Source organism: Kogia breviceps, chromosome 4 (genome assembly GCF_026419965.1).
Source record: "Kogia breviceps isolate mKogBre1 chromosome 4, mKogBre1 haplotype 1, whole genome shotgun sequence".
In the NCBI taxonomy this organism is placed as follows: domain Eukaryota; kingdom Metazoa; phylum Chordata; class Mammalia; order Artiodactyla; family Physeteridae; genus Kogia; species Kogia breviceps.
In genome coordinates, this window is record NC_081313.1 from 42,850,142 (window position 1) to 42,863,544 (window position 13,403).

Sequence of the window (13,403 nt, forward strand, 5' to 3'; positions counted from 1 at the left end):
ATAAAATGATTTTTTTTCTAGGTAGGAATACATTGTGCTGCTTTCTCTAACTGCTCAGAGACAAATTTTTGATGCCCGAATAACAAGGGTAGTTATAAAAGCAACCATTTTCTTGAGTGTAGCTTTGTGACAGGAACTCACTGTATTAGGTATTTTATATCCCAATTAACCTTTGCAGTGTAGAAAGTGTTGTCATTCCCATTTTATATATGGGGAAGCAAAAGCTCTGAGGGTTTAAACAACTGGCTGAGGTCACACAGCTAGAAATCTGTTCATGGGGACTGAAACCTAAGTCTTTATTGCGGAAAGTCATATTCTTTAATGTTGCTACATTGTCACCTCACCACGTCTCACAAATGCCTTCTAATGATTTTCATTATTTTGTGCTTATCAAAATGTAATGAAAGAGACTTTGGAGAAAAGTCTTTTCTACCCATAAAGCTTTGTCATGTTGTTCCCTCTAAATCAGGTATGTCATGGCGGTAATTTCTATGAGTAGGGATTACTATGTGTAAAAAATCTGGGACTTGAATCCTGAGACTGTGCTCTTAAACACTCTGAAAACAGCTATTTATAAATTATAGTGTATAAAGTTATTTTTATAATTTAAAATATGTACAGTCAGTCTCAATTTCTGTATCAGCTAGGGCTCCTTATGCTAAGTGACAGAATAACCCAATACTACTTCTGAGAAGTCCAGAGGCTCCAGGAAAACTTTGATCCAATAACTCAAATGATGCCACCAAGGATCTCTTCTCTCTGTCTCTCTACTCTGTTTCCACAGTATGGCTGGAGCCTTGGGCTCTACTCAGTGGTCACCTGAGTCATTACCACGTTTCCATTCTGTGGTGACAAAGTACCTGCAGAAGTTTGAAACTTAACAGTACCACACCATTTTAATAGGGGAAAAGTGAAAGCTTGCCTTTCCCCAAAGCTCTAGCAAACATTTCTTCATGTCTCATTGGCTCTAATTAGGTTACATGTCCACACACAAACCATGGCAAAGGGAATGAGCTAAGCTGATTAGCTTCAGTTCATTGGGTCCCACCTCTGTGGTTCACACCAGACACATGTTTGAGAATGAGAGGGTGGTTCCCTAAAGCAAATACAGGGAATTATTTCATGGAGGGAGAATGTACACTGGGCAGGAAATGGCAGGTGTCCATGGCACCCATGCTCCTACAGTCTAGAAGTATTCATATTTTCTAAGAATATTTTTTACTTGCATATACTTTTTGTTTTGTTTCTTATCTACCATTATGGCATAAGCAATTTCCCATGTTGTTAAAAGCTCATTTTACTAACTACACTCATCATGCTTTTAGTAGCTCAATGAAATCTTCAAATAGAGTCCATCAATATAGATATTGACAGTAGATGTAGCTGGAGGGTATGGTAACTTCAAATTAGCCAGGGTATTGTCTCAGAAGGAGGCAGCTGCCTGACTGCTCCCAACTACTCTTACTTCTTCTACAGCTAAGCCTCAAGCCCCTCTCTGCATGGCTTTTGGGGTTTGGTTTGTGAGGGGAGAGGGTGAGGAGAGTGTAGGCTCAACCAGTATTTGGCCTACTTTACCCTATCACCACCATCCCCCAACAGAAAAACTGTAGACACCAACACATACTCCTTCATGACCTGAGAAACTTTCTAGCTTGGGTAAAAAGACCAAACAGTGGGAAGAAATTAAATAGAATTATGCACATTATGGGTGGAAGGAGCTGCCATTGTATGACTTTGAAAACCTTCAGCGTGGCCCTGGCATCAATCTCTGAAGATATACAATATCACCTCTGTGCGAGGTGTTTTTCATTTTTGGTTGGAATTTTCACTTGTAAGAGGGCCAATTTCACTAGGATTTGGCCAGAATATTTTAGATCCTGAATTTGTGGGTCCAAACTCATTTGTGCTTTTTCTAAATAGAATAGTTAGGTTGAATCTGTGGATTAACAGTCAACATTGTGCCAAGCAAAATATTTGCTTCTTTGAGGCAAGTAATGAGTTCCAATATTCTTCCTGAGCCTTTCACACATAAGGAAACAGGTCACATCATTAAAACTGCCTGGGGGGAAATTATATGATAGCATTTGTAAAGCTAACATTCTAGAAGAGAGGGAACCATACAAATACAGAGAATTATTAATTGCTATTTTGTGCCCTCAGATGACTTGACGTTTTGTGTGTTAGTCTCTAAGTGAAGTTCACAGTGATCACATTATGTGTGAGGGTGCAAGGCACTGGCCAAGGGGTAGGTAGCTGTTGGCTCTGATTTCTGTTCTGCTGGGCCTTGATGGAAGCAACCAGTTAGGTGAATAGAGGCAGGCAAACACCTTTTACATGATGTGCAATTGGTAATGATTTGGTGTTTATGATTATGCGTCTGAGAAGAGTCACTGGAGAGGAGACAGAAGACCAGATAACTCTACCACTTCTCAGCTCTAGTAACTTTAGGCAGGTTACTTGTCTCACCTGAACCTCCATTTCCTCATCTGTAAAATGGGAATATAATCTTTTTCAACAAGTTATTAGGGAAACTTCCCTGGTGGTCCAGTGGCTAAGAATCCACGCTCCCAATGCAGGGGCCCCGGGTTCAATCCCTGGTCAGGGAACTAGATCCCACATGCCACAACTAAGAGTTTGCATGCCACAACTAAAAGATCCCACACGCAGCAACAAAGATCCCACGTGCCGCAACTAAGACCCGGTGCAGCCAAATAAATAAATAAATATTAAAAATGAAAACAAGGGCTTCCCTGGTGGTGCAGTGTTTGAGAATCCACCTGCCAATGCAGGAGACATGGGTTCATGCCCGGGTCCGGGAAGATCCCACATGCCGTGGAGCGGCTGGGCCCATGAGCCATGGCCGCTGAGCCTGTGTGTCGGGGGCCTATGCTCCGCAACGGGAGAGGCCACAACAGTGAGAAGCCCACGTACCACAAAAAACAAAAAAAAAACAAAAAAAAACCCCAAAAATGAAAACAAAAACAAGTTATTATGACCATTATGAAGAACAGTATAGAGGTTCCTTAAAAAACAAAAAATAGAACTACCATATGATCCAGCAATCCCACTCCTGGGCATATGTTTTGAGAAAACCATAATTCAAAAAGATACAGACACCCCAGTGTTCACTGCAGCACTATTTACAATAGGCAAGACATGGAAGCAACCTAAATGTCCATCAACAGATGAATGGATAAAGAAGATGTGGTACATATATACAATGGAATTTTACTCAGCCATAAAAAAATGAAATAATGCTATTTGCAGCAACATGAATGGACCTAGAGATTATCATACTAAGTGAAGTCAGACAAAGACAAATACCATATGATATCACTTATATGTAGAATCTAATAAAAAATGATACAAATGGACTTATTTACAAAACAGAAACCGACTCACAGATCTCGAAATCAAACTTATGGTTACCAAAGGGGAAACGTGAGGGAAGTGATAAATTAGGAGATTAGGATTAACATATACACACTACTGTATGTAAAATAGATAATTAATAAGGGCCCACTGTATAGCACAGGGAACTCAATATTCTGTAATAACCTATATGGGAAAAGAAGCTGAAAAAGAATGGAGGTATATATATATCTGATTCACTTTGTTGTACACCTGAAACTAGCACAACATTGTAAGTCAACTATACCCCAATAAAAATTATTTTTAAAAAACCAAGTTATCATGAAATCTAAATAAGATAGTATATGTAAAGTTGATTTATGTGGAAAAATACTTTATAAATGTTAAAGTATGTTATTATTGTCATTATGATTATGATTACTATTAAGTTTAATCATGCAGAGACAGATTGATGAGTAAACTGTCATAGCTTAGTAGAGATCTGTGGCTTGGGGTCTCAAAATAACAACAAAAACATAAATGTTGGTACTAGTCTCCATTTTACAAAAACAAACATAGATATCTACCCCTATTTTACACACAGACAGTCACACACACACACACACACAGCAATTTGTTTAATTGGTACCCTTGGTAATGATGGGGTAGAATTTTTTGACCTTTCTAGTTCTTGCTCCCCACTTGTCAAATAATCAAGGCAGGATTCTTTCCAGATTCCAGAATCATAACTTCTGAGAACTGGTATATTCCCCAGAAATTTGACTGTACATCCAACCTTCATATTTTACAGATGAGAAAATTGGGACCTGCTCTGCCTCTAATTGTCCCTGCTTCAAATAAATAATTAATGGCAGAATTGGGACGACAAAGCACAGTCCCAGGCTCTTACCACCGTCCCAAGTAAGTGCGACATAGGACCAAACGACGAGGAGCAGCCTGGGTCTGACATTAAACCCTCAAGTGATCCCATTACATGGAGATACAGTCTTTTGTCTGTAAATAACTGAGGTTTTTGAGTCACTGGCTGAGCCTGATAGAGGTCAGAGAGGGATTGTTCTGATATCATAAATTGTATTATCTGTAAGGATATTGTTTAGAAAACGTTGCCATGGTATAATTCTTGTTAATTGCTTAGGATGAGAAATTATACCCACCATTTATTAATCATGCATTATGTGCCAGGTATTCTACTTAAGATAACAACCTTTCCGCCAGTCTGGAGAGTTGGTATTAGTCTCCCATTTTACAGGTGAAATCAAAGCTCAGAGAGGCTAGGGAACTTACTCAAGGGCACAGAGCTGGTAAATGTCAGAGCCAGGCTTGTAAGCCAGGTCTGTAAGGCACTGAAGCCCAGACTCTTTCCACCACTTAGTGTGTATGGATGACTCAGAGACAAAGACTGATTGTCTCATTGATGGCCACAGCTTTAGTTGCTAGCCAATTTGAAAACAAAACTTCTGCACAAGAGTTAGTTGTCCTAACCCAGAGTCGCTAGCTGAACACAATTCACACTGTTAAGATTCTCTTCTTCAAACAAGTGCTCGGAATCTTCCTTGTTACAGTGAATTCATAGTGTTGTGACCCCAGCTCTCCAAATCTTTCCAAACACGTCAGGTTCCTTCCTTGAATGTGAAGGGAAGGAAAAGAATCACTGTACATAGTCAAATATGGAAACTTTGGTTTGAATAAACGTTAAGAGGTAGAGATTTGGGCCAACACTCAAGTTAAATAGGATTTGGTTACTGCTCAGGGTTAAGGCATAACAATAAATACTTTTCGGATAACTAAGTTGAAAGACAGATGTGTCCCCTCTTTTTCTTGGGAGCCGTATGCATACTTGAACATTCAGCAAAGGATCCTGGAGAGGAAGGTGAGAAGATTTTTACTATTCTACAATTGGGCTAAAATAATCTTACATGTAGAAATACACATTATGCTTTCCTTTGGAAAACCTCATTCTACGCACAGGGCATGTGGATTGTGAAGAGGGTGGGCAGATGACTAAATTGGGGTCAGAACATCTCTGCGTCCTGGCTCTGTAACTTCCTGACTATGCAGTCTTTGGCAAAAGGCGCATAATCACTCCAAATTTCACTTTCCTAACGGGCAACGTGGGACTAACAAAGGCTGCCCCTGGGTACTGCACAGGGATGGTACGAGGGCCAAATGAAAGAAAGACCATAAAGCACTAGGGAGATGTAGGGAGTTACTATTAGCTGCAGAACTTCCTTGCTTTGTGTGTGACTTGCTGTGATAGGCTGGTGGGTGGGGAGGTGGTGGTGGGAAGTGTGGTGCTGAGGAGGATATTGGTAGTTTTTGCATTCAGATGCTAAACCGCAGCTGCAGGCAGAAAGCCAGAAAGCCGGGGCGAAGCCTGCTCTCGCTAGCCTAGCCGCACTTGAGACTCCGGTTTTCTCTCTTCATGCTCATTCACTGCCTTGCCCGTGAACAGGGAAATATTAGGCCCTTCCCCTCTTACAGCCACAGGGAGGAGGGAAGCCAGCACTGAGAGACAGAGAGGTTGGGCTCCTAACAGTAACTGCTACCTACTGAGTGCTTACTGTGTGTCAGGAATGATGTCAAGTATTTGACCTATATGATCTTATTTCTTTCTCATGTCAGAAAATGAGATAGGTATGATTATTATCCCCATTTTACAAATGAGGAAACTGAGAGTCAGAGAAGACAAATAACTTGCCCAAGATTTTAAGTAGACAGCCGTCTTCACCAAGAGTCAAATCAGGTAGTCGGATTCTAAAACCCACATCCTCAAACACTAAGCTATACTGTCTCAGAAGCCGGAGTGGTCTCTGTCTCATGTGCCTCACACCCTTAGCTTCCTGCCGTCAAACACAGCTCCACTTGTGGGATCTTGTTTCTGAAGAAAGTAAATGCAGGGAAGGGGGTTGGGTGCTAATGATGATCTAGAAACTCCATTTCCTACTCACCACATAGACCTGCCTCAGTGCGGTAATGGCCCGTCCTGTGAGGGTGACCAGGCATTTATCTGGTAACCTGTGTCTTTTTGCTCGTGGAGATTCCAGCTAATAAATGTCATAAAGTTGTCTAACTCTAGTTTTAGGACACAGCAGGATTAGAGTTGTAATTAAGGCAGGGTTTGGTGTGGTGGTCATAGCCAAGGAACGTCTGTGAGCTGGGGATGGAGAACAGTTGCTAACAGTGGCAGCAACTGGTAGCACACCAACTCCCATCTCCATGGACCGAGGGAATCACCATCTATAGGAAATATTTCCTGAGCATTGCTGGGATGCCACCCACAAAGCCGGGTGCCAGGTATTTACACACGATAAGGTACTTAGACATAAGAGAAAGCAGTAGAAGGTAGTATATGGTGAAAACAGATCAGTAGCTCAGAAAGTAAGTGAATTCTAAAGAGGAGGAGACAATTTGGAGTAGAGCAGTCAGGATGGCCTTTATGAAGGAGGGAGTGAATTGGACTTTGAAGGAGGGATGGAATTTGACTACGTTAAAAGGAGTGGGGGGCTTCCCTGGTGGCGCAGTGGTTGAGAATCCACCTGCCGATGCAGGGGACACGGGTTCGTGCCCCGGTCCGGGAAGATCCCACGTGCCGCGGAGCGGCTGGGCCCATGAGCCATGGCTGCTGAGCCTGCATGTCAGGCTCTGCAATGGGAGAGGCCACAACAGTGAGAGGCCCGCATACCACAAAAACAAAAATAAAAACAAAACCAAAACAAAACAAACAAAAAAAAAAGGAGTAGGGATTGAAGGGAGAAATGTGAGAAAGGATAGCACTGTAGGAGAAGGTATAGTGCCAAGGTAGGTTCAAGCAAAGTGGCAATGAGCACTAGTGTGTAAGGATGCTTTCAGCTAGTTGAAAGAGAAATGGCTTCCACACACATAGTCCAGAGGTTGGATGAGCTTCTGGATGGCTTGATCCAGCAGCTAAACAGTGCCAGGTTTTCACGTCTCTGCTTTACAGTTCCTAGAGTCACCTCCAACCGTCACAATACACTCCCTGCTCCCATCCAACAAAAGAGAGATTGATTCATCTTTCCCAGAAATCTCCAACTAACGTCTCTTTGTATTTCATTGGCTCAAACTGGCTCTAGGCCTGTTTGCAAACCTGTCATTGAAGGAAATGGAATATTATGATTGGCCTACACCAGTGGATCTCAAACTTTAGTCTGCACTGGAATCACCTGGAGGGCTTGTACAAACACATATTGCCACTTTGTTCTACCTAAGAGTTTCTGATTCAGTAGGTCTCGGGTTGGAATTTACATTTCTAACAAGTTACCATGTGATGCTAGTACTGCTGGTCTGGGACCACACTTCAAGGACCACTATCTTAGAATAATCATTTGGGGGTGGAATGGAGGTTGGGGCCTCAATCACAATGTCTCCTACAGATATAGCCACCAAATGTCCTGGTTTGCCTGGCACAGTTCCTCTTTATGTCTGTTAAGCCAGTGTAATTATGTCCCCTTTACTCTCAAAAGTGCCCTGGTCACTTTCACATATAAATTACACGATTACCTGACTATAAGGTGCTTTAGTTGAAGACAGAGACCCTTCTCTACAAGTGAGCACAGGCTAGGATTCATCAATAAAATATGCCTTCCAGTTGGGAGAGCTCTTCTTTGTCCTGTGTCCAAGGATCTAAAAGAGAAAAAATGGCCATCAGTATCAACCATATTTTACATTGTTGGATGCTGACTGATGTGTGTTAGGAGCATTGCTCTTCATTTATATGGAAAGTGTTCTCTACTCATTGTAAATATAGCTTTTGATATCCTTTTTGATTAAAGTTCTTAACAGTATAATTCATTTCACTGAACAGTAAGGCATCAATTGCAAATAACTCATTTTATGTCTTATGGTCATCAACTTACAATTTTTATGAAAATATGAAACATTTTATATCAAGCTAAAATGTCATATTTTAAAAACTTTGACCATAATGCAGCTCACAGTAAAAGAGAATTCAGAATTAATAAACAGTGTTGGTTGCCAAGTATTTCTGCTTCATCCAGAACTAAAAGTTTTTGTTGAAAATTTACTACATCTGGCATAGTAGGAGGCCATGTAATTTCTGGAAGAAAAGCAGTGAAAGAATATTCCTGTTTCTCTTTCTTAATCTAGTAGCTTTTTCTTAGCTTTTTCTACCTAAAGGTTTCCAAAGACTAGATTTGAAATGATCTTACATATTAGATACCTCAACCTTATTCATATAATCTGGTTTAACCTCTTGAGTTTCTTAAGGAACTGATAATAAGCAGCGTTGGGGATGCAGATTAAGTGTTTACTTCAACCACTTCCTCCCAACCCCACACAAAATAATAAACTCAAGCAAAATCCAGATGATAGTCACAAACATCTCATTGCTCTTGGCAAAACCAAGAATTGTGAAATTTTACTTAATCCAAAATTGTTTGAATTTTGTTGTTCTAAGCCTTTTGCTAGTTTCTTCTTATGCCAAAATAGCCACATATGGCTTCAGTCCTTTGAGAGAAGGACAATTGGGGCTGAACCTAGTAGAATAGCAACGTTTTAAAAATTTTAATATGGTAGAATTTTTGATTTGGAGAGAGCCTAGCAGTCTTCTGCTCTAAACTGCCGTTCATTGTAGGAATCTCCCCTCCAACATCCGTGAGAAAAGGGTTCTTTAAACTGAGTTACTGCTGCCAGTGATAGGAAGGCCACAGCCTCAAAGGGTGAGCAATTGGTTTCATCGTTGAACAGTTTTCACTAGAAATGTTTCTTACAGTGAGTTATTATGTGTCTGTCTCCCAAGATGTTTACTTTAGAGGACTATACACTATGCTATGGACTAAATTGTATCTTCCCCAAGTTTGCATGTTCAACCCCTAACCCCCAATGTGACTGTACTTGGATATAGAGATTTTAGGAAGTAATTAAGATTAAATGAGATGATAAGGGTGGCACCCTAATCTGATAGGATTGGTGGTATCATAAGAAGAGAAGGAGAAAAAGATTTTTCTCTCTCTCCATTGCATGCACCAAGGAAAGGCCATGTGGGGGACTCAGTGAGAAGACAGCCATCTGCAAGCCAGGAAGAGAGCTCTCACTGGAAGCTGAATAGACCGGCACCTTGATCTTGAACTTCTAGCCTCCAGAACTGTGAGAAATAAATTTCTGCATTTAAGCCACTCAGTCTATAGTATTTTGTTATAGCAACCTGATCTGACGAAGACAGACTGTATGGACTGCCTTTTCAATACCAGAGGTGTCAGCTATCATGCCCATCCTAACACAGTCTTTAAAATGAAAATTCACAGTGACTTCCATTTTCTTTATCTGATTGCTGTCCGGACTGCCCATTTTGAGATCACTCCAGCTTGGATCTGTCTCATCAAAATAATGTTGTCTAGAACTGAAAATATAATATTCTAAATTCATTCTGACCAATGCAGAACACATTAAAACATTATTTTCTATAAGCTAGATTCCATGTCTTCTTGTGGGCCGTACAATATAACATTGATTTGGGGTTTTCAGGAACACATTATATACAGGTTAAATTTGTGGTCCCCTAAAATCTACATATTTTAAATAATGAGATTCTTTCTGGGCCCTGTAATCCAGTAGCCTCTTGGATTACCAAGTATTAGACCATATGAAAAAAAGGTAGAAATTTAAAGAAAACTGATACAGTTGACCCTTGAACAACATAGGTTTAAACGTATACACTTTTTTCCCCCAATAAATAGCACTACATGATCTGCAGTTGATTGAATCTGCAGATGTGGAACCTTGGATGTGGAAGGCTAACTGTAAAGTTAAACTCAGACATTCAAGTGCATAGTGGGTCGGCATCCCTAACCCCCTCATTTTTCAAGGGTCAAATGTATTTCACCATATAGATGTGAACTCCAAGAGCCAGGTGGTTTACATAATATATATCAGTTATATACTATGTTGGAAGGGGTTAAATGCTATGGAAAACAAGAAAAAGTAAAGCAGAGTAGGAGGTTTGGGGATTACATTCTTCTGGTCAGAGCATAGCAAAAAGCACTAGATCTCATTAACATGATTGTCACTTTTTCTGTTTCTGTTGCCTCAAACTCAGCCATGAGTAAATTGATTAATTTGGAAATTTATTACATATTTCACATATTTAATATCTCTAATGCAGGGTTGTTGTAGACTATGCTAATTAATTCAGCTTAGGAAATAGTCACTGAGTTATTCATTTAGAATAACACATTGTGATTTTATTTATTAGTGGTATATCTGATTTTGAAAGTGCCTTCATTTAATCAATTGATTCATCACCCATCATTCGGTCAACAAGTATTTGTGGACTGCTTGTTAGGCAGAAGGTTGAATTATAGGTACATGTATTAAAGTTATAGTTACAGAATTACAAACTCTAGAATTCCTGGGTGTTTATAAAGGTGGATAGGTGTCTAGAAATATGAAGTTAAAAATGGCAGTATATATATATATATATATATTTGGCTACATTGGGTCTTCGTTGCTGCGCGCGGGCTTTCTCTAGTTGTGACGAGCGGGAGCTACTCTTTGTTGCGGTGCACGGGCTTCTCACTACGGTGGCTTCTCTTGTTGCAGAGCATGGGCTCTAGGCGCGCAGGCTTCAGTAGTTGCAGCACGTGGGCTCTGTAGGTGCAGCACACGGGCCCTAGAGTGCACGGTCTTCAGTAGTTGCGTTGCGCAGGCTCTAGAGCGCAGGCTCAGTAGTTGTGGCACATGGGCTTAGTTGCTCCACGGCATGTGGGATCTTCCCAGACCAGGCATCGAAACTCCCCTGCATCGGCAGGCAGATTCTTAACCACTGAGAAAATGGCAATATATTCTAATCCAAAGAATATAGCTGAGGTATGAGCATTTTTCTTTTTTTGCTTTTACCAGTATGTAAGAACATGTTAATTGGTCTCACAATACCTCCCTGGTAGATAGATTAGCATGTTTTCCTCATTGTATGTGTGGGGCAACTTGAAACTTCAGGAAGATAGGTGTCTTACCCTTAGTCACTCAGGGAGTGTTAATATTGCAGTGGAAACCGTAGATTTCAGGATCATCGTCTAGCAACATCTGATCTTCAGCCGATTAGTATAAGAGTTCACGCAGCTTTGGCTCCAAGTCTCTGGGGGCCAGGGGGCCTTCACTGTAACATCACCCAGACCTCCCCTGTTTCTGGAGTCCGCATCTTTGGTGTCAAAAGGCCTCAGGTATCAGAAGTTCTCAGGATGCTCCAGGCTGTCTGTCTTTGCCGATGGGGTTCAGCCCTCCCTCTGGTCCAGGTATCAGTAGGTGAAAGTGGGGGCAGGAGAAAAGGCCAAAGAAGGAACCAGTCATATTTATCCCAGCTCCTTTATCTTACTGCTGCTCCCAACTTGCTACTTATCCTTCTCCTAATCAATTACAAAAAAAAAAAAGGAAAATGATAATCACAAAAGAATCTAGATAAGTGACCCTGACCACTTAGCTTTTGGGAATGTCATGTTGTTGGGCTACACCCGCAGACCTGCAAGCCTTGTAGTTGCCCAGCGCTGAGACAGAAGAAGGAGGCCGGAGACAGCGACAGAGACGGCAGTGATTTATTGAACAGGATCTTACATGTACACTGTGTATGACAGACAGCAGCGGGACATGGCAGCAACCTTCGCTACTCCAGGAGAAGGAGGCTACCATTTATAGGAGAAATCGACCTCAGGTTGACTCATCAGTTACCAGGGAAACAAGCAGTTGGGCCATGTCCTTCCCAGCCCCTCAGGTTAATGACCATCATGAGGGCAGATGTTTCCCTTTAATAAACTAACAGGTAGAGCCATTTTGGCCTAAGGATTAGAGCAGTCACTAGCTAAGGCAGGGGGCAAGCACGTTCACGTGAGGAGGGTGTAGGGGAAGCAGGGACTGGTTGAGCAGGGGATGTACAAACAGCAAGAGAACTTCTTGAGTGGCCTGACCATATACATGTTCACCCCTTACCTTTTGCACATTGTTATCTGGTGATTTTCAACCTGGATACAAAATGGGCAGGAGGCATATTACCCCATTGAGATGTATTAAAAATACCTAGGGGAAGGGTGTTAAAACATGAATCTCTGCCGCTGACCCTCCCAAGAGGATCTCATACTAGCAAAGGTTCTCAACCCTGGCTGCACATTAAAATTACCTGGGGAATTAAAAACAAAATTCCCAGGCCTGGGGGCCCACCTCCAGGTGTCCTGAGTTCTTTGGTCTGAGGTACAATCCTGACCAATATTTTTTGAAAGCTCCAGTGGGCTTTTAACGTGTAGCCAGGATCACTGCTCTGGTATTCCCCTGTGGCTAACAGGAGAGTGTCCTATCCTCACTGTCCTACTTTCAGGTATGTGAGTGTTGACGACAAAAGCTTGAGAACCATCAGTCCAGTGATTCTTTTCTTAATAAATTTATTTATTTATTTTTGGCTGCGTTGGGTCTTTGTTGCTGCACGCAGGTTTTCTCTAGTTGGGGAGAGTGGGGCTACTCTGTTGCGGTGAGCGGGCTTCTCATTGCGGTGGCTTCTCTCATTGTGGAGCACAGGCTCTAGGCGTGAGGGCTTCCAGTAGTTGTGGCACGCAGGCTCAGTAGTTGTGGCGCATGGGCTTAGCTGCTCCGCAGCATGTGGGATCTTCCCGGGCCAGGGATCGAACCTGTGTCCCCTGCATTGGCAGGCGGATTCTCAACCACTGTGCCACCAGGGAAGCCCCAGTCCAGTGATTCTTAAACTATGGTTCACACACCAGCAGCACTGCGATCACCTGGGAACTTATTGGAAATGTGCATTTTTGGGCTTAACTCCAAACCTACTAAATTGGAAACCCTCTGGGTGAGGTCCAGAAATCTATGTTTTAAAAAACACTCCAGGTGATTCTGTTGCATAGTAAAATTTGAGATCCGCTGTCCTAACCTAATCTATGGTATTCTGAATTTGTAATTTGAATATTATTGAGTTAGGTACCTGTCCTTTCTGATAGAGAGAAGATTCTAGTTATCAATGTGAATATAGATAAGGCTTTGTTTGGATAAAGAAATTAAAG